General features: G+C 47.7%; 1 protein-coding gene across 3 annotated transcripts in view; it reads left to right on the top strand.

The window, feature by feature from the left end:
* The window catches only part of NELL1 (neural EGFL like 1), a 1,344,875-nt gene that overhangs the window by 155,047 nt on the left and 1,165,125 nt on the right, over nt 1-24,703 (top strand). The gene's annotated exons all lie outside the window — the stretch shown is intronic.

Here is a 24,703-nt window from a genome sequence, read left to right as displayed (position 1 = left end):
CACCGTCTTTTCAGCTTCAGTCCTTTCGTCCCTATAAGAGTCATATCTGCCCAGGGATAGAGGAAAGGGAAGAAGACTGCAGCAGGCAGCCCATTCCCAGGAACAGAAGCGTTCCACCGCTTCTGACAAGCTCTCAGCATGACGCTGAGACCGTACAGGACCCCTGGATCCTACAAGTAGTATCCCAGGGGTACAGATTGGAATGTCGAGACGTTTCCCCTGCGCAGGCTCCTGAAGTCTGCTTTACCAAGGTCTCCCTCCGACAAGGAGGCAGTATGGGAAAAAATTCACGAGCTGTATTCCCAGCAGGTGATAATTAAATTACCCCTCCTACAACAAGAAAAGGGGTATTATTCCACACTATATTGTGGTACTGAAGCCAGAAGGCTAGGTGAGACCTATTCTAAATCTAAAAAAATTTGAACACTTACAAAGGTTCAAATCAAGATGGAGTCACTCAGAGCAGTGATAACGAACCGGGAAGAAGGGGACTATATGGTGTCCCGAGACATCAGGGATGCTTACCTCCATGTCCCAAATTTGCCCTTATCACTAAGGGTACCTCAGGTTCGTGGTACAGAACTGTCACTATCAGTTTCAGACGCTGCCGTTTGGATTGTCCACGGCACCCCGGGTCTTTACCAAGGTAATGGCCGAAATGATGGTTCTTCTTCGAAGAAAAGGCGTCTTAATTATCCCTTACTTGGACGATCTCCTGATAAGGGCAAAGTCCAGGGAACAGTTGGAGGTCGGAGTAGCACTATCTCGGATACTGTTACAACAGCAGGGGTGGATTCTAAATATTCCAAAATCGCAGCTGATCCCGACAACAAGTCTCCTGTGCTTAGGGATGATTCTGGACACAGTCCAGAAAAAGGTGTTTCTCCCGGAAGAGAAAGCCAGGGAGTTATCCGAGCTAGTCAGGAACCTCCTAAAATCAGTGCATCATTGCACAAGGGCCATGGTAAAAAAATGGTGACTTCCTTCGAAGCAATTCCAGTCGGCAGATTTCATGCAAGAACTTTTCAGTGGGATCTGCTGGACAAATGGTCCGATCGCATCTTCAGATGCATCAGCGGATAACCCTATATCCAAGGACAAGGGTGTCTCTCCTGTGGTGGTTACAGAGTGCTCATCTTCTAGAGGGCCGCAGATTCGGCATTCAGTTTTGGATGTTGGTGACCACGGAGGCCAGCCCGAGAGGCTGGGGAGCAGTCACACAAGGAAAAAATTTCCAGGGAGTGTGATCAAGTCTGGAGACTTTTCTCCACATAAATATAGCTAAGGGTAAATTTATAATGCTCTAAGCTTAGCAAGACCTCTGCTTCAAGGTCAGCCGGTATTGATCCAGTGGGATAAAACATCACGGCAGTCGCCCACGTAAATAGACAGGGCGGCACAAGAAGCAGGAGGGCAGTGGCAAAAACTGCAAGGACTTTTCGCTGGGCGGAAAATCATGTGATAGCACTGTCAGCAGTGTTTCATTCCGGGAATGGAAACTGGGAAGCAGACTTCCTCAGTAGGCACGACCTCCACCCGGCAGAGTGGGAACTTCATGGGGAAGTTTTCCACATGATTGTAAACCGTTGGGAATTACCAAAGGTGGACATGATGGCGTCCCGTCTGAACAAAAAACGGGACAGGTATTGCGCCAGGTTAAGAGACCCTCAGGCAATAGCTGTGGACGTTCTGGTAACACCGTGGGTGTACCAGTCGGTGTATGTGTTCCATCCTCTGCTTTTCATACCTAAGGTACTGAGAATTATAAGACGTAGAGGAGTAAGAACTATACTCATGGCTCCGGATTGGCCAAGAAGGACTTGGTACCCGGAACTTCAAGAGATGCTCACAGAGGACTTATGGCCTCTGCCGCTAAGAAGGGACTTGTTTCAGCAAGTACCATGTCTGTTCCAAGACTTACCGCAGCTGCGTTTGACGGCATGGCGGTGGAACGCCGGATCCTAAGGGAAAAGGCATTCAGGAAGAGGTCATTCCTACCCTGGTCAAAGCCAGAAAGGAGGTGACCGCACAACATTATCACCACATGTGGCGAAAATATGTTGCGTGGTGGTGAGGCCAGGAAGGCCCCACGAAGAAATTTCAACTCGGTCGATTCCTGCATTTCCTGCAAACAGGAGTGTCTATGGGCCTCAAATTGGGGTCCATTAAGGTTCAAATTTCGGCCCTGTCGATTTTTCTTCCAGAAAGAATTGGCTTCAGTTCCTGAAGTCCAGAAGTTTGTCAAGGGAGTATTGCATATACAACCCCCTTTTGTGCCTCCAGTGGCACTGTGGGATCTCAACGTAGTTCTGGGATTCCTCAAAACACATTGGTTTAAAACCAGTCAAATCTGTGGATTTGAAGCATCTCACATGAAAAGTGAACATGCTCTTGGACCTGGCCTGGACCAGGCGAGTGTCAAATTGGTGGTTTTTTTCTCAAAAAAGCCCATATCTGTTTGTCCATTCGGACAGGGCAGAGCTGCGGACTCGTCCCCAGTTCTCTCCCTAAGGTGGTGTCAGTGTTTCACCTGAACCAGCTTATTGTGGTGTCTTGCGCCTACTAGGGACTTGGAGGACTCCAAGTTGCTAGATGTGGTCAGGGCCCTGAAAATATAGGTTCCAGGACGGCTGGAGTCAGGAAAACTGACTTGCTGTTATCCTGTATGCACCCAACAAACTGGGTGCTCTTGCTTCTAAGCAGACTTTTGCTAGTTGGATGTGTAATACAATTCAGCTTGCACATTCTGTGGCAGGCCTGCCACAGCCAAAATATGTAAATGCCCATTCCACAAGGAAGGTGGGCTCATCTTGGGCGGCTGCCCGAGGGGTCTCGGCTTTACAACTTTGCCGAGCGGCTATTTAGTCAGGGGCAAACACGTTTGTAAAATCCTACAAATTTGATACCCTGGCTAAGGAGGACCTGGAGTTCTCTCATTCGGTGCTGCAGAGTCATCCGCACTCTCCCGCCCGTTTGGGAGCTTTGGTATAATCCCCATGGTCCTTTCAGGAACCCCAGCATCCACTAGGACGATAGAGAAAATAAGAATTTACTTACCGATAATTCTATTTCTCGGAGTCCGTAGTGGATGCTGGGCGCCCATCCCAAGTGCGGATTATCTGCATTACTTGTACATAGTTACAAAAATCGGGTTATTATTTGTTGTGAGCCATCTTTTCAGAGGCTCCGCTGTTATCATACTGTTAACTGGGTTCAGATCACAGGTTGTACAGTGTGATTGGTGTGGCTGGTATGAGTCTTACCCGGGATTCATAAATCCTTCCTTATTGTGTACGCTCGTCCGGGCACAGTATCCTAACTGAGGCTTGGAGGAGGGTCATAGGGGGAGGAGCCAGTGCACACCACCTGATCCTAAAGCTTTACTTTTTGTGCCCTGTCTCCTGCGGAGCCGCTATTCCCCATGGTCCTTTCAGGAACCCCAGCATCCACTACGGACTCCGAGAAATAGAATTATCGGTAAGTAAATTCTTATTTTCACTTGCAATCTTGAGGAGACCTGGAAAACATGAACTGTTGGGGGTATTTGAGGACCGCGGTTGAGAAGCACTGCATTAAATGCTCATTGGTATCTGAGCCCCACAGATTCCCCCACAGGCTGCCATGGCTTTGTAGGTAAGAGTTCAGCAGGAACGTATTGTATTCCTATAATAACCGAGACCCTACAGCGATATACTGAAAAATGCTACCCATTTTAGTGGGCGACCCCTTGTGTTGAAGTAGGAGGGTACAATCTAAAATAATGGGTTAATTGGAATAGTGTTACTTATCTGGATTGTATATAATATTTGAAGCCATTTATGCAGCACACAGAGTCCTGTCACGTTTTATAGAGCGCGTTCCGCTTTATCAAGCGGTATCATGGGATTTAAAATCCGGCTTTAATCCCTGATTAATGTTTCTACGCTGAGAACTTGAAAAAAACATTTATTGCTGTTAGATAAGGGGGATGGAACATGTGTTTTCTTGTCTGGTTCCAACATAAAATATGTTATTGCAAAAGTCAATATTTATATTTGTTTCTCGATATCCCATTAGAGCGTGGGATCCAAAGTGGTTGTAGAAAATAGTTTTATTGTTAAGGAAAGTTAAACCTGTATTGAAGGGCAGCCACTTGTGGGCAAGATCAGCATCATCCAGGTCTAGGTTTCTGCAGTCAGTATTTGGCACGTTTCCATAATCCTTTTCCCTATAAATTAGGCCAAAGGAATAAGAATTGATGGGGAGAAGTTTAACCAATCTTTAAAACCTGGGAGTGGAATGAGCTGGTGCCACCAGCCTCCACTGGGGTGGCCTCACCCCTGTGTCGTGTGCCCAGCTAGCAACGATGTGGGTAAGTTGTCCCGATCCCCAAACTGGCACAGTTTGGAGGTGAGATTTGCTTTTCATTATCATACTTGCATTACTCCAACTTACTTTCTAACTCCCCAACTTAATCTCTAATCTCTAGGACAAGGTTTCTCAAACTCTGTTCTCAGGACGGGAAGCAGTTGGCTTCCCGACGGCTGTGATCCCGATATGTCAACATACAGATGCCGCTCGGGATGCTGGCATCACATTACCGACAGCCGGCATCCCAAACGTCCTCACTGCGGGTCGTGGTGGCGTCCTGCCGCGCACGTGGGGGAGGGGTCGAGGTTAGCGTTAGGCATCAGGGACGGATAGGTTAGGGACTGGGGAAGGAGGGTTAGGTTTAGGCACTGAGAGGGGGAGGTTAGGGTTCGGCACCAAGCGGGGAGGGTTAGGTTTAGGCAGCGGGGAAGGGAGGGTTAGGGGCCACAATGGGGGGGCTGTCGGGATTCTGATGGATGGGATGCCGCTGTCTGTTTGCTGACAGGTGTGATCCCATCCATCGGCAAATCATACTGATCCCCTCAGTACCCCACACAGTGCATGTTTTCCAGGTCTCCTCACAGAATCACAAGTCAAATAATTAGCCACACCTGTGGCTCTTTTAAAATGTGTCCGTGAGTAATGAGTACACCTGTGCACCTGCTAGGTGACAAGGGAAACATGAACTGTTGGGGGTCCTGAGGGCCGAGTTTAAGAACCACTGCTGTGGGAGATCCGCAGAAGGTCCATGTGGGAGGGTCAGGGGCATGTTGCCCCAAGAATTTTGTCACTATTGCATGGTGACGACAGTGGTGGTCATTCCGAGTTGTTCGCTTGCTAGCTGCTTTTAGCAGCATTGCACACGCTAAGCCGCCGCCTACTGGGAGTGAATCTTAGCTTAGCAAAATTGCGAACGAAATATTCGCAATATTGCGAAAAGACTTCTCTGTGCAGTTTCTGAGTAGCTCCACACTTACTCTTCCAGTGCGATCAGTTCAGTGCTTGTCGTTCCTGGTTTGACGTCACAAACACACCCAGCGTTCGCCCAGACACTCCCCCGTTTCTCCAGCCACTCCCGCGTTTTTCCTAGAAACGGTAGCGTTTTTTCACACACTCCCATAAAACGGTCAGTTTCCGCCCAGAAACACCCACTTCCTGTCAATCACACTCCGATCACCAGAACGAAGAAAAAACCTTGTAATGCCGTGAGTAAAATACCAAACTTCTTAGCAAATTTACTTGGCGCAGTCGCAGTACGAACATTGCGCATGCGCAATTAGCGGAAAATCGCTGCGATGCGAAGAAAATTACCGAGCGAACAACTCTGAATGAGGGCCATGGTCCTGTAGTTATTCGTGGCTAATTGTGTAATTGGGCTCCATCACTCTGCTCTCTTCACTGGAGAAATGGGTGGGGTGCTGGAGGGCTGCCTGCTATCCGGGGAGCGGGGAAACGCCCACCAGTAATGCTGCAGAGCACTGAAGAGACTAGAGAGCATTTTTTCCTCTCTTTATACACCGATAACCTTCACCTAGACTATTACAGCAGAGAGCAAAGAGCAGCTGATACCATCATTATTTCCATGTGCTGACTATTTGATTGTTCCTCCAGGGAAGACCTTCTGCACTAGTTAGACTGCGAGAGCTTCCAAGATCCCTTTTACGGAGTAGTTGTCATTTCATCTCGTCCATGATTGAACTGAACGGTCCTGTCTGTCTGCATTAAAGGCACTGTCATAATTCCGATGGGATCTATATCCTGATCTCGCATGCAGTCTGTATTTTTGAGATGATAAACACCTTTATTTCATTCCTGTACTCTACCATGAATGGTCGGTTTGCATTGCCCTTAATTAGTGTATGGAAATCCTCCGCACAGCGAGCTCTCTCTATATTCTGTGCGTGTTGTATAAAACACACAGCGCGCAGATGATGATGATAAATAATGCATGCTTTGCTTATGGGACTTCACGTGCACTTTGCATGGACCAACCACATAACTGCATCAGTGGCATTTGTGTTCAGGTTGTAGGGTATTTTTCTTCTTTCAGTCTCCTGTTTCCATGTTTATTCAAAATTAAATATTTAAAATACTTGATTCATTTAAAAATCATCTATTGTTTTGAATTGAGCGCTCCAGTGCGGGGGGCTGCGGCGTAGCCGGGGTAACGCTCTGCAGGGTTCTGCTGACTCGCAGAATAGGAACATAAAACTGTATTGCTCTAAGGTTTCCTGCTTCATTTCTGATGGTTAAATAATGTATCTGTGTGAAACGCTCTCATGGATTAGCTTGTGGCATTATTATTACATAAGATTACAGGCATATTTATCAAAATATATTTGCAGGCTATCCCTTGAAATTGCGCATGTATGGGGGCACCCACAAATATTATTAAGGTTCCACTGAACGGTTATGTTTATGTGCGTTACTAAAATAGAAGCCTTCCAGACCCGGCGCACATGTGTTGTAGCGTGTGCATACAATCTGATGGCCGCACATGTGTAGTAGCGTGGCGGAGTCCAGAGCCCAGAAGTAAAGTGATCGCGTTAGCGGAACCTCATCCCCTGGATATGAATTTTGTTACATTCGGGTGATAATTGAATTTTTGCCTTGATAAGCAGAGGCCGTCTTAACAGCAGTGTAGGCCCCTGGGCAAAGCAACACACTGGGGCCCCTACCCATCCTCCACTGGGGCCCTACCTATCCTCCAGTACATAGGCAGATCCAGGGGGGGGGGAGGGCTGTCCTGCAGATGTCTTATGCTGTGTGATTGTGACAGGGCTGTCCTGCAGATGTCTTATGCTGTGTGACTGTGACAGGGCTGTCCTGCAGATGTCTTATGCTGTGTGATGTGACAGGGCTGTCCTGCAGATGTCTTATGCTGTGTGACTGTGACAGGGCTGTCCTGCAGATGTCTTATGCTGTGTGATGTGACAGGGCTGTCCTGCAGATGTCTTATGCTGTGTGATTGTGACAGGGCTGTCCTGCAGATGTCTTATGCTGTGTGACTGTGACAGGGCTGTCCTGCAGATGTCTTATGCTGTGTGATGTGACAGGGCTGTCCTGCAGATGTCTTATGCTGTGTGACTGTGACAGGGCTGTCCTGCAGATGTCTTATGCTGTGTGATGTTACAGGGCTGTCCTGCAGATGTCTTATGCTGTGTGATGTGACAGGGCTGTCCTGCAGATGTCTTATGCTGTGTGATTGTGACAGGGCTGTCCTGCAGATGTCTTATGCTGTGTGACTGTGACAGGGCTGTCCTGCAGATGTCTTATGCTGTGTGACTGTGACAGGGCTGTCCTGCAGATGTCTTATGCTGTGTGACTGTGACAGGGCTGTCCTGCAGATGTCTTATGCTGTGTGACTGTGACAGGGCTGTCCTGCAGATGTCTTATGCTGTGTGACTGTGACAGGGCTGTCCTGCAGATGTCTTATGCTGTGTGATGTGACAGGGCTGTCCTGCAGATGTCTTATGCTGTGTGACTGTGACAGGGCTGTCCTGCAGATGTCTTATGCTGTGTGACTGTGACAGGGCTGTCCTGCAGATGTCTTATGCTGTGTGACTGTGACAGGGCCGTCCTGCAGATGTCTTATGCTGTGTGACTGTGACAGGGCTGTCCTGCAGATGTCTTATGCTGTGTGATTGTGACAGGGCTGTCCTGCAGATGTCTTATGCCGTGTGAGTGTGACAGGGCTGTCCTGCAGATGTCTTATGCTGTGTGACTGTGACAGGGCTGTCCTGCAGATGTCTTATGTTGTGTGATGTGACAGGGCTGTCCTGCAGATGTCTTATGCTGTGTGATGTGACAGGGCTGTCCTGCAGATGTCTTATGCTGTGTGACTGTGACAGGGCTGTCCTGCAGATGTCTTATGCTGTGTGATTGTGACAGGGCTGTCCTGCAGATGTCTTATGCTGTGTGACTGTGACAGGGCTGTCCTGCAGATGTCTTATGCTGTGTGACTGTGACAGGGCTGTCCTGCAGATGTCTTATGCTGTGTGATGTTACAGGGCTGTCCTGCAGATGTCTTATGCTGTGTGATGTGACAGGGCTGTCCTGCAGATGTCTTATGCTGTGTAATTGTGACAGGGCTGTCCTGCAGATGTCTTATGCTGTGTGATTGTGACAGGGCTGTCCTGCAGATGTCTTATGCCGTGTGAGTGTGACAGGGCTGTCCTGCAGATGTCTTATGCTGTGTGACTGTGACAGGGCTGTCCTGCAGATGTCTTATGTTGTGTGATGTGACAGGGCTGTCCTGCAGATGTCTTATGCTGTGTGATGTGACAGGGCTGTCCTGCAGATGTCTTATGCTGTGTGACTGTGACAGGGCTGTCCTGCAGATGTCTTATGCTGTGTGATTGTGACAGGGCTGTCCTGCAGATGTCTTATGCTGTGTGACTGTGACAGGGCTGTCCTGCAGATGTCTTATGCTGTGTGACTGTGACAGGGCTGTCCTGCAGATGTCTTATGCTGTGTGATGTTACAGGGCTGTCCTGCAGATGTCTTATGCTGTGTGATGTGACAGGGCTGTCCTGCAGATGTCTTATGCTGTGTAATTGTGACAGGGCTGTCCTGCAGATGTCTTATGCTGTGTGATGTGACAGGGCTGTCCTGCAGATGTCTTATGCTGTGTGACTGTGACAGGGCTGTCCTGCAGATGTCTTATGCTGTGTGACTGTGACAGGGCTGTCCTGCAGATGTCTTATGCTGTGTGATTGTGACAGGGCTGTCCTGCAGATGTCTTATGCCGTGTGAGTGTGACAGGGCTGTCCTGCAGATGTCTTATGCTGTGTGACTGTGACAGGGCTGTCCTGCAGATGTCTTATGCTGTGTGACTGTGACAGGGCTGTCCTGCAGATGTCTTATGCTGTGTGACTGTGACAGGGCTGTCCTGCAGATGTCTTATGCTGTGTGACTGTGACAGGGCTGTCCTGCAGATGTCTTATGCTGTGTGACTGTGACAGGGCTGTCCTGCAGATGTCTTATGCTGTGTGATGTGACAGGGCTGTCCTGCAGATGTCTTATGCTGTGTGACTGTGACAGGGCTGTCCTGCAGATGTCTTATGCTGTGTGACTGTGACAGGGCTGTCCTGCAGATGTCTTATGCTGTGTGACTGTGACAGGGCCGTCCTGCAGATGTCTTATGCTGTGTGACTGTGACAGGGCTGTCCTGCAGATGTCTTATGCTGTGTGATTGTGACAGGGCTGTCCTGCAGATGTCTTATGCCGTGTGAGTGTGACAGGGCTGTCCTGCAGATGTCTTATGCTGTGTGACTGTGACAGGGCTGTCCTGCAGATGTCTTATGTTGTGTGATGTGACAGGGCTGTCCTGCAGATGTCTTATGCTGTGTGATGTGACAGGGCTGTCCTGCAGATGTCTTATGCTGTGTGACTGTGACAGGGCTGTCCTGCAGATGTCTTATGCTGTGTGATTGTGACAGGGCTGTCCTGCAGATGTCTTATGCTGTGTGACTGTGACAGGGCTGTCCTGCAGATGTCTTATGCTGTGTGACTGTGACAGGGCTGTCCTGCAGATGTCTTATGCTGTGTGATGTTACAGGGCTGTCCTGCAGATGTCTTATGCTGTGTGATGTGACAGGGCTGTCCTGCAGATGTCTTATGCTGTGTAATTGTGACAGGGCTGTCCTGCAGATGTCTTATGCTGTGTGATTGTGACAGGGCTGTCCTGCAGATGTCTTATGCCGTGTGAGTGTGACAGGGCTGTCCTGCAGATGTCTTATGCTGTGTGACTGTGACAGGGCTGTCCTGCAGATGTCTTATGTTGTGTGATGTGACAGGGCTGTCCTGCAGATGTCTTATGCTGTGTGATGTGACAGGGCTGTCCTGCAGATGTCTTATGCTGTGTGACTGTGACAGGGCTGTCCTGCAGATGTCTTATGCTGTGTGATTGTGACAGGGCTGTCCTGCAGATGTCTTATGCTGTGTGACTGTGACAGGGCTGTCCTGCAGATGTCTTATGCTGTGTGACTGTGACAGGGCTGTCCTGCAGATGTCTTATGCTGTGTGATGTTACAGGGCTGTCCTGCAGATGTCTTATGCTGTGTGATGTGACAGGGCTGTCCTGCAGATGTCTTATGCTGTGTAATTGTGACAGGGCTGTCCTGCAGATGTCTTATGCTGTGTGATGTGACAGGGCTGTCCTGCAGATGTCTTATGCTGTGTAATTGTGACAGGGCTGTCCTGCAGATGTCTTATGCTGTGTGATGTGACAGGGCTGTCCTGCAGATGTCTTATGCTGTGTGACTGTGACAGGGCTGTCCTGCAGATGTCTTATGCTGTGTGACTGTGACAGGGCTGTCCTGCAGATGTCTTATGCTGTGTGATGTTACAGGGCTGTCCTGCAGATGTCTTATGCTGTGTGATGTGACAGGGCTGTCCTGCAGATGTCTTATGCTGTGTAATTGTGACAGGGCTGTCCTGCAGATGTCTTATGCTGTGTGATGTGACAGGGCTGTCCTGCAGATGTCTTATGCTGTGTAATTGTGACAGGGCTGTCCTGCAGATGTCTTATGCTGTGTGATGTGACAGGGCTGTCCTGCAGATGTCTTATGCTGTGTGACTGTGACAGGGCTGTCCTGCAGATGTCTTATGCTGTGTGACTGTGACAGGGCTGTCCTGCAGATGTCTTATGCTGTGTGATTGTGACAGGGCTGTCCTGCAGATGTCTTATGCCGTGTGAGTGTGACAGGGCTGTCCTGCAGATGTCTTATGCTGTGTGACTGTGACAGGGCTGTCCTGCAGATGTCTTATGCTGTGTGACTGTGACAGGGCTGTCCTGCAGATGTCTTATGCTGTGTGATTGTGACAGGGCTGTCCTGCAGATGTCTTATGCCGTGTGAGTGTGACAGGGCTGTCCTGCAGATGTCTTATGCTGTGTGACTGTGACAGGGCTGTCCTGCAGATGTCTTATGTTGTGTGATGTGACAGGGCTGTCCTGCAGATGTCTTATGCTGTGTGATGTGACAGGGCAGTCCTGCAGATGTCTTATGCTGTGTGACTGTGACAGGACTGTCCTGCAGATGTCTTATGCTGTGTGATGTGACAGGGCTGTCCTGCAGATGTCTTATGCTGTGTCACTGTGACAGGGCTGTCCTGCAGATGTCTTATGCTGTGTGACAGTGACAGGGCTGTCCTGCAGATGTCTTATGCTGTGTGACAGTGACAGGGCTGTCCTGCAGATGTCTTATGCTGTGTGAGTGTGACAGGGCTGTCCTGCAGATGTCTTATGCTGTGTGATGTGGCAGGGTTGTCCTGCAGATGTCTTATGCTGTGTGATGTGGCAGGGTTGTCCTGCAGATGTCTTATGCTACTTGTTGGAGATCCAGCTGGCTGCTTCTGCTAATCAAAGATGGGCAGCTCGTGTCCTGCAGTCTGAGTCTCAGTGCAGTGCTTAAAACAAGGTATGCTGCACCTGCCACCACCAACTAAAAACTATAATAATTATATTGTGCTGGGGAGGTGCCTTCCAGGCTCCCATAACTAATGGTACAGGTGACCAACATTTCAAGGCCCAATCAGTCTTTTCATCAGGGTGAAACATTGGCTATAAGAGTGCATCTTGGTTTATTGCCAATCATTATGATGGCGTATTCTGTGAGGCCACGCCCCCTGTGATACTACACCCCTTGTCTGGACCACGTGTGTCTTAGGTGCATGTAAATATAACTATTACCGTTCCCCTATCATGGTGCCCCGCCCCCCTTTCCATTTTCTTCTGGATCCGCCCCTGCTCCAGCGGTAGGGTTGCGGGGTGCTATTAGCGGCAGCTTTGATGTCCTGGGGGGCAGTAGGGGGTGTTCTCTCTTCCACTCAGCATGTAGGACCTGGAGCAGTCATTTCTGCTAATTACTCCTTTCCTGCACACATGGTGGGAGATGCAACGGGAGGGAGAACACTAAACTGTAGAAGGGGGCATTGTGCTGAATGAAGGGGGCCTGGTACGTGACCTGCAGGGTGGTAGGGGATGTTTAATGGGGATGGTCGGATAGTGGAGTTGGCTTAATCCTTTTCATCATTTCTGGTGGGAGGGCAGCTTGCGTGACTTCAGATATATTCAGTTCCTGGAAATAGAATTTCTGAGCTTTCAATGGGATAAAAAAAACTAAAGAGTCTCACCTTTTAGGAGTTACTGGGGACTTGGGATCAGAGTTCAGGAGCCAGAGCAATCCATTGACTAAAATATAAAACTGCATCCCCTGGAGCCAGAGCAGGTACCAGCTGCTGGAAGGCTGATATCTCTGGTTCTGGGCATAGTAGAGACAAACTACCAGTGTCCACCGAAAAAGAGAGAGTCCCAGCTTTCTGAATATACCCTCAGATAAACTCTAACTCAGACAGAGCCCAAGATATCTGGCTGGGAAGAGCAATTAACAGGCTCGGATGGGGACCACTGCTTTGAAGTCTATCTCCGATTCTCCAGGGCCGATTTTAAAAAATCTGGTACCCCTGGAAAAAGTGGACCCTCGGCTATCCGCCTAGGGCCCTTGTACTCCTGGGGCCCTTGGGTAACTGCCCATTGAGCCCATATGAAAAAATGACCCTGTTGATAAGCGCTACTGGTGAGCTATATTTATCGTGGGAGGTAGCGGGGAAATCCGATAAGTACATGACGTGCTTTGAGATTAGCCTTGAAGTCTTAATACCAAAAATAGTTTTAAAACCTCAAAAATATAGGTCTTTATTCAGAGCCGTGCGCAGCCGCGTGTTTATACGCAGCAGCCGCATCCAGAGGGTCTGCACATGCGCACCGACGGCTGTCGTGATGCGATCACATCCCGGAATATGCGATCGCATCATGATTGACAGCTCCGGAAGCAAGATCTGCGTCCATCTCTGGAGTTCTCCCATAATGCGTATCCCAATGAGTACAGAATCCAGTGTATAGATAGTGTCTAGATAGTCAATAGGTCTACACCGTATGGCCGACATGCATTAAGTCGACGGGTTAAAAACGTTGACATGACAATGGTCGACACATGTATGGTCAACACAATTTTTATTTGGGGTGGTTCATATATATATATATATAGATATAGATATAGATATATAGATAGATATATAGATAGATAGATATACTTCTTATTGCTTCTCATTTTGCTAAGAGCTGCATGTGAATGGTCACCGACAAATGTAAGATAATGAAATAACCATTTAGTGCAGCCCTATTCACACGGCAGGGTGCAGGCAAAGTCTGACTCACGGAACAATGTAAACTCCAAATAGCACTCGAATACCCCTGATCTACAGTATTGTAGTTGATAGTTTGTTAAATTGGAAGGCCTCAATGGAAACGTCTAACTGCATAAAGTCAGGAGCGTTCCTATAGAGGAGTTCCTGATTGGGAATTTTTATCTGATCTTTGCAACTACAGGATCCTTCTCCACAAACTCTCCATGCAACTCGAAGGATTTATGCTGCAAGCCGTGAAGATCCCAATCACATGTTAAGACATTGAAGGAGGGGACTTGTATAAACCTCATGCCTCCAACCAGACTTGGACTGGCCCACAGGGGTACAGGGGAAACCACTGGTGTGTCCCACTGCCTGGGGGCCCCACCTCCTGCTCTAAGGATCAGGTTCCAGACTATGCACTTGAATTATACATTATACATATGTTACCTTATACTGGATTATGGTGTATTTTACTGTACATATTTATGAAGGGGCCCAGATGTAGCACTCTCTAATGGTTAGTCAAACCAATGAGGTGGCAGGCCACACCTCCTCTGCAGACTGACCACACCCATAAACATGGGCCCCTACCTTTGCATTCCCCCGGTGGTCCCTCTTGCCCCAGTCTGACACTGCCTCCAACACGCATACCACTCTGTTATGATCATTAGTTAATTTGAAGGGCTGATAACTAGTATTGTATAAAGTCCCAGCAGTGCCGTTTCTTGCGGCGGGTGGGCCGTGTGATTGTACGTGGCGGCACTTTGTGTCCCCTATCCTGCTCTCCCTCTTCCCTAGTACTCGCTCGGTGGGGGGGGGGGGAGTTTTGCAGAATGACGCAGCTGCCACCGCGTCATTCTGTGTAACTCCACCCTCCGAGCGGAGTAGTATTAAGGAACAGGGAGGAGGTGGAGTGAGTTGGCGCTTACAAGCGAATATACTTACACACCCTTGGCAATGATCATTCCCCCTGGCAACGAGCGTGACGCCCAGTGCGTGAAACCCCTGGCAACGAGCGTGACGCCCAGTGCGTGAAACCCCTGGCAACGAGCGTGACGCCCAGTGCGTGAAACCCCTGGCAACGAGCGTGACGCCCAATGCGTGAAACCCCTGGCAACGAGCGTGACGCCCAGTGCGTGAAACCCCTGGCAACGAGCGTGACGCCCAGCGTGTGAAACCCCTGGCAACAAGCGTGACGCCCAGCGTGTGAAACCCCTGGCAACAAGCAGGTAATTTAAAAGTAATTAGAAGCTTTATAGTAGGGCATAATGTATCACGGTCATTGTGTGTATGGCATAATATGGTGCAAATGGCATTACTGTGTGTGGGGCTTTATGTCTATAGTGGGGGTGCCCATTTTTGAATGTGTATTGGGGTGGGACGTTTTATTTATTTATTTTTTAATGCTTGCACTGGGAGCTAAATTATCTACAAACAGTCCTGAGTCCCAGCAATTAGTGAGCAGAGCAAATGGCCTTATGGTGAATGTGGGGCTTCCCAGCCTCGTAAAGCCTCCTTGACCTCCAGGCCATGTAGCAGACACACCTCCTGCAATGGCGGTAATTGCAACACCTGGAGATGGAATTATGTATTATTGTATTATATTATGGGAGGTGTGAGTTTTGGCTATCTAGATACTTTCAGACAGTAATGCTAACCATTGTGCCTCCATGGATGGGAAGGAGATTCAAATTTGATATGTAAGAAACAACTGGCAAGTTTCTGAAGGCTGCATATGTCTTCTATTGCTGCTTATCACCGTGATGGAAAACCTTATGTCGCTGTAATCAACAAACCTTTGCCGTGGCTGTTGAGTGATGCGCCGTACTGGCCAGCAGTGGTAGTAGAGATAGGGGCACTCTGAAATTACCAGCAACAAGAGCTGATTAAAATGCATCTAAAGAATCCATGAAATGCAGAAGCCTCAGTTCTTTAAAGTTTACAATAATGTCCTTGGGCTAGCTGGCAACTTTTAGCCTGGGGGGCAAGTCCAGAGCACTGGCCCATAAGTAATGGCGCCATCTTAAATGGAGGTTTTTTTGTTTAAAATATATATATAATTATCCCAAAGATACTTTATTATAAATTTGTCAGTGCGGCCGCGGCTTCAACAGAGCTGTGTATTGCAGGGGTGGCCAACCAGTCAGTGGCAAAGAGCCAGAAAAGATCTGTAGTAAAGGGTAAGAGCCATATCATGTGCGCGCCTAAGGCGCGCAAGCAAAAATGGAGGCGTGGCTTAGTTGTCACAAAGCCACACCCCATTTTTATGTGCACACCTTTCGGTTTGACGTTTGTAGGAGTATGACCTTGTGTCATAACCCCATTTTTAATCATGTTGTACAGTGCCACATACATCTAAAAACACCAAAAAATGGGTGCCCCCACAGTGCCAGATACATGTATGCCCCCACAGTGCCAGATACATGTATGCCCCCACAGTGCCAGATACATGTATGCCCCCACAGTGCCAGATACATGTATGCCCCCACAGTGCCAGATACATGTATGCCCCCACAGTGCCAGATACATGTATGCCCCCACAGTGCCAGATACCTATATGTCCCCACAGTGCCAGATACCTATATGTCCCCACAGTGCCAGATACCTATATGTCCCCACAGTGCCAGATACCTATATGTCCCCACAGTGCCAGATACCTATATGTCCCCACAGTGCCAGATACCTATATGTCCCCACAGTGCCAGATACCTATATGTCCCCACAGTGCCAGATACCTATATGTCCCCACAGTGCCAGATACCTATATGTCCCCACAGTGCCAGATACATATATGCCCCCACAGTGCCAGATACATACAGTATATGTCCCCACAGTGCCAGATACATATATGCCCCCACAGTGCCAGATACATGTGTGCCCCCACAGTGCCAGATACATATATGTCCCCACAGTGCCAGATACCTATATGTCCCCACAGTGCCAGATACATATATGTCCCCACAGTGCCAGATACCTATATGTCCCCACAATGCCAGATACATATATGCCCCCACAGTGCCAGATACATACAGTATATGTCCCCACAGTGCCAGATACATATATGTCCCCACAGTGCCAGATACATATATGCCCCACAGTGCCAGATACATATATGCCCCACAGTGCCAGATACATATATGCCCCCACAATGCCAGATACCTATATGTCCCCACAGTGCCAGATACCTATATGTCCCCACAATGCCAGATACCTATATGTCCCCACAGTGCCAGATACATATATGCCCCCACAGTGCCAGATACATACAGTATATGTCCCCACAGTGCCAGATACATACAGTATATGTCCCCACAGTGCCAGATACATATATGTCCCCACAGTGCCAGATACATATATGCCCCCACAGTGCCAGATACCTATGTGTCCCCACAGTGCCAGATACCTATATGTCCCCACAATGCCAGATACCTATATGTCCCCACAGTGCCAGATACCTATATGTCCCCACAGTGCCAGATACATATGTGCCCCCACAGTGCCAGATGCATACAGTATATGTCCCCACAGTGCCAGATACATATATGTCCCCACAGTGCCAGATACCTATATGTCCCCACAGTGCCAGATACCTATATGTCCCCACAATGCCAGATACCTATATGTCCCCACAGTGCCAGATACCTATATGTCCCCACAGTGCCAGATACCTATATGTCCCCACAGTGCCAGATACCTATATGTCCCCACAGTGCCAGATACATATGTGCCCCCACAGTGCCAGATACATACAGTATATGTCCCCACAGTGCCAGATACATATGTGCCCCCACAGTGCCAGATACAGAATATGTCCCCACAGTGCCAGATACATATATGCCCCCACAGTGCCAGATACCTATATGCCCCCACAGTGCCAGATACCTATATGTCCCCACAGTGCCAGATACCTATATGTCCCCACAGTGCCAGATACCTATATGCCCCCACAGTGCCAGATACCTATATGTCCCCACAATGCCAGATACCTATATGTCCCCACAAAGCCAGATACCTATATGTCCCCACAGTGCCAGATACATATGTGCCCCCACAGTGCCAGATACAGATATGCCCCCACAGTGCCAGATACATATATGCCCCCACAGTGCCAGATACCTATATGTCCCCACAGTGCCAGATACCTATATGTCCCCACAAAGCCAGATACCTATATGTCCCCACAGTGCCAGATACATATGTCCCCAGTGCCAGATACATGTATGTCCCTCCACAGCGCAGTGCCAGATATGCCCCCAGTGTAAGATACACATGTCCTCACACTGCGCCCCCCCAAGTGCTGCTGCTCTGCTCAGTCTGCTGCTTGTGAGGGGAAGAGAGCGCAGCGTGCGCATCTCCTGACCCTCAGTCTCTACTCTCCGGCGGCGTTGATTCTCTCTAATTAGGCGCCGGTCCGTGAGCCAATCAGTGTTTGCAGACCGGCAGCTAAGACTCCTGATTGGCTGCCGGTCTGTGAGCTCTGATTGACTCATGGGCCGGCGCCGGGCACCTCAGACTAGGGCAGCGGGAGGCGCCGCGGGAGCTTACGAGCTGCATGCGGAGATGGAAAGAGCCGCATGCGGCTCGAGGGCCGCGGGTTGGCCACCGCTGGTGTAGTGGAAGGTGGCGGCCGGCCCGAGACCCTTGGCAGTAGCGTGGCCCGGGGGGCACATAGCACCCTGCCCCCTGGGCCAGCACAGTGGCCACATGGTAAGCATTGAATGGAGTAGTGAGAGTTGTATGTGGACAATCCCTTATCTACTGCATCAGAACTTCTCAGTACCTTCAGCCTGTAGCTTTGGTGACAAATTTCATTTCCCTATTAGAGGTTGATTTGTGTTCCTCAGAAAGCATGTGACATGTTGAAAGGTTTCCGCAATCATCATGAGCAGAGAGGCAATTGTACGGCTAAACTCACTTTGAAGACTAGCATACGCCGAGCATATTCTCTCTGCTGGATAATAGACATACGGCATGTGAGTATTGGATGAATGCTCCGAGCTGAATGGCAGTCGTCCTGAACTATATAATTTAAAATATTAGAAAGAGAAGGAGATGGATCAGATGTTCAGAGCTGCCGATGTAAAGAGTCTGGGGTCAGGACGGCTTGCTTCCCTGACAGAGATTTCTGACACCTCTCAAATCATGTGCAATTCTATATCTGTGCACAGATAAACTCCGTGCCTAGAAAACATCTGGTATACACATACACTCGCACCAACTTGTAGACACTTTAATTTTTTATTTTATTTTTTTTAAAGAAATCTTTATAAAGAAGGAACGGCAATAAAAATGTTCTCTCTCTTTCTCTCTTTTTTTTTTTTTTCTCTTTATTTTTTCTCTTTCTCTTTTTCTCTTTTCTTCTCTCTTTCTCTTTTTCTCTTTCTCTTTTTCTCTCTCACCCCCCAGCCACCCCCCCCCCTTCCCTCCTGGGTATGCAAGCTGAAATGCAGGCGCCGCCAGCTGATCATGCCCGAACTGAAAAACAATTGAATAGCTCCTTTGGGCTCCATCTAATTGCTGCTGTTGCTGAAAGCAATTGAATCTCGCCAGAAGTGTAAGACAAGGTGCCCAGAGCCAAAACAGAAGGTGGTGTTCTCCCCACCCCCCTTCCCACAAGGGGCTCCTGCTTGCACATGTGTTGAAGTCCCAGTGACTTGCCAGTGGTACATCTGGAAGAATAAAGGTTCCTTATTGCAGCTACAGCAATTGTGGCGATAAGGAATCTTTATTTTCGGGTGCTGGCTGCAAATGATAATCAATATCCCTGAGGGTTTTTTTTTATTTTTTTTTATCAACGCATAGAGAAAATTGTGAGAGATAAAATACCAGCCAATCAGCTTCTGCCTTATATTTTAATTAATCAATAGAGATGCCTTCTCCCTCTCTGAGTGGTAGGACCTAATTTCCCCACCGCAAACATAGGCATATGCACAGTACTCACTTTCAGTAAATCAGTGTCTCATAACAACCCTGCTGCCTATTTCCCCAGGTAGTGAGACCCTGAGTAAAGCCCTGACACACCTTATATCAGCCTCTCACATGTGCCGATACTAATTAGCCTGCTCTCAGGCTGAAGACCCAAAATATGCCTAATGGATGGAGCTCACCCTCTCTCTCTCCATCCATACCCTAAGGACCCCTTAACCGGCTTTTACTAAAGCCCAAACTCTAACCAAGTCTGCTTTGCAGAAACAGACATTTTCCTGGGGGATAAAATCATATACAGTATGTCAGAAACCTTGGACAAACCTATCTCTTGTGTATAACTTCTTTCCCCGTGCTTTTATCACAATATAAAGACTTTATATGAACAGTTTTGCATTTATACATGTAATAACAATTGAAGAATTAATTACCACTATTAGTATGAAATGTATTCCTAAAATGCAATTCATGGTACAGCAATGTGTGAAATGATGGAATTTCCTTGCACCTCTTAGAGGTAAACGCGTTGATTCTTGCACATAAGATTATCCTTGTATCACTTGGAACTCACTAGGATTTCTTTGTCAAGTGTAGAAACGTCCTGCAAATAATTTTTCTCTCCACTTTATTTCTCATTTTTAGGAATTTCATGTGGTTGTCCTTTACACAGGCCTATTTATTTAAAATTCACTATTTTGCTTTTTCTTCAATGGTCAGTACAACTCGGAAACGCATTGAAGAGTTGCTCACTGTCCATACCCATATTTATGTGCTAGTCCGTCACACGCATTAGTCTATTGTGCAATAAATAAATGGACTAGTTTTACATATTCTCACAGTATTTCCATTATCAGAGCATATTCTGTGCTTAAATATTGCAGAAATCTCCTATTTCTAGAAAGAAGGCGAGATAAACTGCTAGAGCTAATGTAGTGTTAAATTAACATAAAATGATTTATAATTTTCCCATGCAGTAATAGAATATGTGAACTTCTAATACATTTTCCCTTGGCACAATCTGTACGGCATGCCTAGTTATACATTTAAAGATCAACTGCTTGTTAGAAAATAAAAATACATGTCTTTGTGTGTAAAATATATGGCACTTTATACGTCGCAGTCTGCATTGATAAAAAAGGCTCGAGAACCTGCTTGTTGCTGAAAGTGTGCGCGTCACCCCTATCCTCCCCCTCATTTACCCGTTCCTCATCTCTGAGCCATAAGCAGATGCCGTTTTTAAAATCCTAAGCGTCTGTATTTTTTCTGACAATAAATGATTACATCTATAACTCGTTATCAGTCCTTAATCTCTGTTCATAAACAGAACTACTGTACAATAAAACTAGTTTAACAAAGAAAAATATTTACCCTGAACTCTGAAGCCTGTTGTAATTAACTAAAAAGGTGCATTCCAGGTTTTCCGATCTATTGTGATCTGTGCCAATAGATTGCGTACCTCTCCATTTCATTTCCATGGTGTGTACACCTGTACCATGCTGCTGTATTACCGTAAGCCCCTACCTATTTAGGAAACTGTTCACACTGGTGAATCCGGGTGTGGTATGGAAGGTAGATAGTAACTAGGTCGACAGTGTCTAGGTCGACCACTATTGGTTGACAGTAACTAGGTCGACAGGTCAAAGGGTCAACATGAGTTTTTAATGTTTTTTTTGGTGTTTTCTTTGTAGAGTGACCGGGTACCCCAATTAGTGCACAGTGTCCCCTCGCATGGCTCGCTTCGCTCGCCGTGCTTCGGTCAAGGTGCCTCGCTCCGCTACCGCTTCGCTCGGCACAGATTACCGTTCCAATCGTAGTCCACGTGGATCGTTAAGTATGAATAAGTTAAAAGAGAAAAAAAAATCGTGAAACTCATGTCGACCTTTTGACCTGTCGACCTAGTGACCTTGTCGACCTAGTTACTGTCGACCAATAGTGGTCGACCTAGAGGCCGGATCCCGGTGAATCCGTATGTGTGTCGCTGTGCTAAAAAGATGAACCCAGTGACCTGGGACTTCTCACAGTTCTCAAATTCTTGAGAGGAAAGGGTAAAAGGGAATATTTTGGGATTCCTTTGAGTGGATTGGATTCTATGGACTTAAAATATAGAAAATGATGCACTGTAGTATCCATCGCATAAGGCAGGCCTCGACAAATCCTGGGGGCGGGGGGGCAGGTCGCCATGTGCTGGTTCCCAGGGGGGATGGGGGGGGGGGGGGTTTAGGTGCACAGCAATGTGGCTGCAGAGGGCTGGTTTGCCTGGGGGGTACTCCCTTAGTTGTGTGGCCGTTGGTTGCCAGGGGGTAGATGGTCAGTAATGTGGGGAGTGGGGTGGGGGGGTGCATTTCAGTAATTTCATTATTTTGGGGATGGTGGTCTGGCTTCTACATTTTCATCCTGGCTCCTGGATTTTATAAAGATTTCTCAATCCCTGACATAAGGGCAGTCAGATCCACGCTGTGTGGTGATGGTGACGGCCACTTACGGCCATTGTGCGAGTATATAATGTCTTAGTTTTGCCGCTCACACCTCTAGAAGTCTCAAGCAACAATAAGTTTTAAGTTACTACTCTACTCTCACATCCCGCAGTGTGACATTGTGCTGATAGGAATCCCTATAATTTACTCCAGTTCTTCTCTGATTGTACTTTTTCTGAGCAAGTTTAGGATGGTGGATACGCTCGGGATACATTTCACGCACCTATTAGAAGTAAGTAACCACTGAAGGAGTAGTTACCAAATCAGAAAATGTGTGCGGCAAACTCATGGGGATTTCTATTTGATCTTCTTAGATGGGAAATGAAGCTAAAGACAAACAAATAAAGTGAAGACACATATCCAGATCAAGCCCGTTAGTATTATATTGGACAGGACCTCCCAGATGGATAGCTCCATGTTACAGACTCCACCTTAGATTCCTGAGGAACCGGAAGTAGGGTTGTTGTCTCTGCTAGGCTGCCAGCCAAAGCCCATGCATTTCCTATGGGTAACTGGGTCCATGTATGGTTCTGGATGTGGCCGCTTCAATCGCTCGCTCAGCACACTGGGAGGCCTCATTTCAGAAAACCTACATTTATCATGCCACAGTACATGCTTATAGCAGTGCCTAGTACTTACCTGCCGAGGCATTCAAATTACGTTTAAATGTATTTTTTAAGCCTTGTGAACGCTCAATACTATCAGATCTAGGATGAGAAATAGATTGGATAAGTGTAGTTCATTTTAGGAAACATCAATGGTTTGCTGCCATTGGTTGATGTTTTGCCATTGATGGTGGAGGTCCATAGTGACGAGGAAATGTGTTAATTTTGTTGTTGTTGCCTGTTCCTTCATCCCACCCACCTATCAGCCGTCCCTTATCCTCGCCCTCTTTCTCTGATTGGCCCACTGCTGCCACGTGTAACCCATGTATGCTTTCCTGACTGTTACGGCTAAAACCAAGTTGGAGAAAGGACCTTTGACGTCACCAGGGGGAGGAGCCATATCACCAAGGGGAGGAACCATTGCCGAACAGGGTACCCAAAATGTACCCTTGTGGGCTCGCTTCGCTTGCCACGCTTCGGGCTCGGTGCCTTGCTTTGCTCGCCACTGGGTCCTAGAGGGAGTAGTTAGTTGCGTGGAGAGTAAAAGAACTATCCCAATGGCCTAGCTCCTCCCCCTGATGTCAGAGGTCCTTTCTCCAACTTTGGTTCTAGCATCTACCGTTTCCTGACCGTTGATGGGAGTACCGCTGACACCAGCGATTCCCATCTAAATAATTATATCATGAGTAAGTGGAATGAGGTTAATACAATTCTTCAAAGGAAAATCGACAAGAAAAAGTTTTCTTATTCCTCTAAATTTAGAGACTTTGCTTAAAATGGAAAAGTCAAACATGGACCTTCTTTTTTTTTTTTTTTTCATATGTATTTGTAAACACAGGTGAGTCAGGATGGAAAGGAAACCATGGCCTGTTATGTACTGTAAGTGATGCAACAGTATAATGTCATTTGTCACACTATTGGTTGATGAAACAGGTCACTTTGGCATTCGCTGCATAGTACGGACATCTGCTTGTACAAGTCTGTAATCACTGGACAGTGGGGCGCTTGGCAGGATAGGTGTAACCTTAGAGATCACGTTTGGCAATGTATTAAACGGCTATGCCCAATTTCCAATCCTAGTTGTGTTTACATGAGGATTTATTTACACCAGAGTTTCCCAAACTCTGCCATTACAGTCCATGTTTTAAGGCTCTCCATGCTTGAGCACAGGTGACGTAACTAATACCTTAGTCAATTTGATATACTTATCTGGACACAACCTTGGATATCCTTAAAACCTGGACTGTAATGGTGGAGTTTGGGGAACCCTAATGTAATAGGATGCACAAGCAGCTTCTGCTGATTAAAATGATACTCGGGACCAGTTCTAGCCCTTGTGGCGCCCCGGGCGAAAATAGGGACGTGGCTTTATAAAGGGGCATGGTCGGGTATGCCCCCAGTAGAGTTGTGCCTCCAGTAGAGTTGTGCCTCCGTTTGTGCCCCCTAGTTTGTGCCGCTTACAAACAACCCAAAAAAATAATTAATACTCCCCATCCCCACTCCGGCTTCCCGACCGCTGCTGCCCTTTGTCTCTGGCCGCCGGCGCCGCTCCTCTGATCTATGGGAGAGACGTCATGATATCTCTCCCATAGCACATCATAGACATTCGAGGTCAATTTTGACCCCTAGCGTCTATGTGCCAGTCCCACAATGCCGTGCGATGCACAATGACGTCATTGCGCACCGCACAGCAGTGGCAGCACAGCATCGGGGGGCACCACCAGTAGCGGATCTTGCCACGGCGGCGGCGCCCTCTGGAAGGCGGCGCCCCGGGCAAAAATCCTGTGTGCCCGTAGCAAGATCCGCTACTGATGATACTGTATGTGGCATGCCTATATTATGTGTAACTGCGACTCTATCTGCATACAAAATATTATGCTACAGTGTTTTCCTGGAAAACACTGTAACGTGGCATTTCAGATGCAACCGAGCCACAATTACACACAGAATGCAGGCATGCTGCATATCATCTTAATCAGCAGAAGCTGCTTGTGCGTCCTATTACATTACTTTGCGTCTAAGACGCATTTCCGTAGGAGAAAATGCAAAAAAAAATGCTCAGTGCTACCGAGTCCCACCATGGCATGACGCGACCGCAAAGGCTATTCAACGTGACTTCAGCCAGTTATGTAACAGGTCACATCTGTAGTACATGTT

The sequence above is a fragment of the Pseudophryne corroboree genome, chromosome 11 (assembly GCF_028390025.1).
Source record: "Pseudophryne corroboree isolate aPseCor3 chromosome 11, aPseCor3.hap2, whole genome shotgun sequence".
NCBI lineage: Eukaryota > Metazoa > Chordata > Amphibia > Anura > Myobatrachidae > Pseudophryne > Pseudophryne corroboree.
The sequence above is the reverse complement of the archived record's forward strand: the minus strand, read 5'-3'. Positions and strand labels throughout refer to the sequence as shown.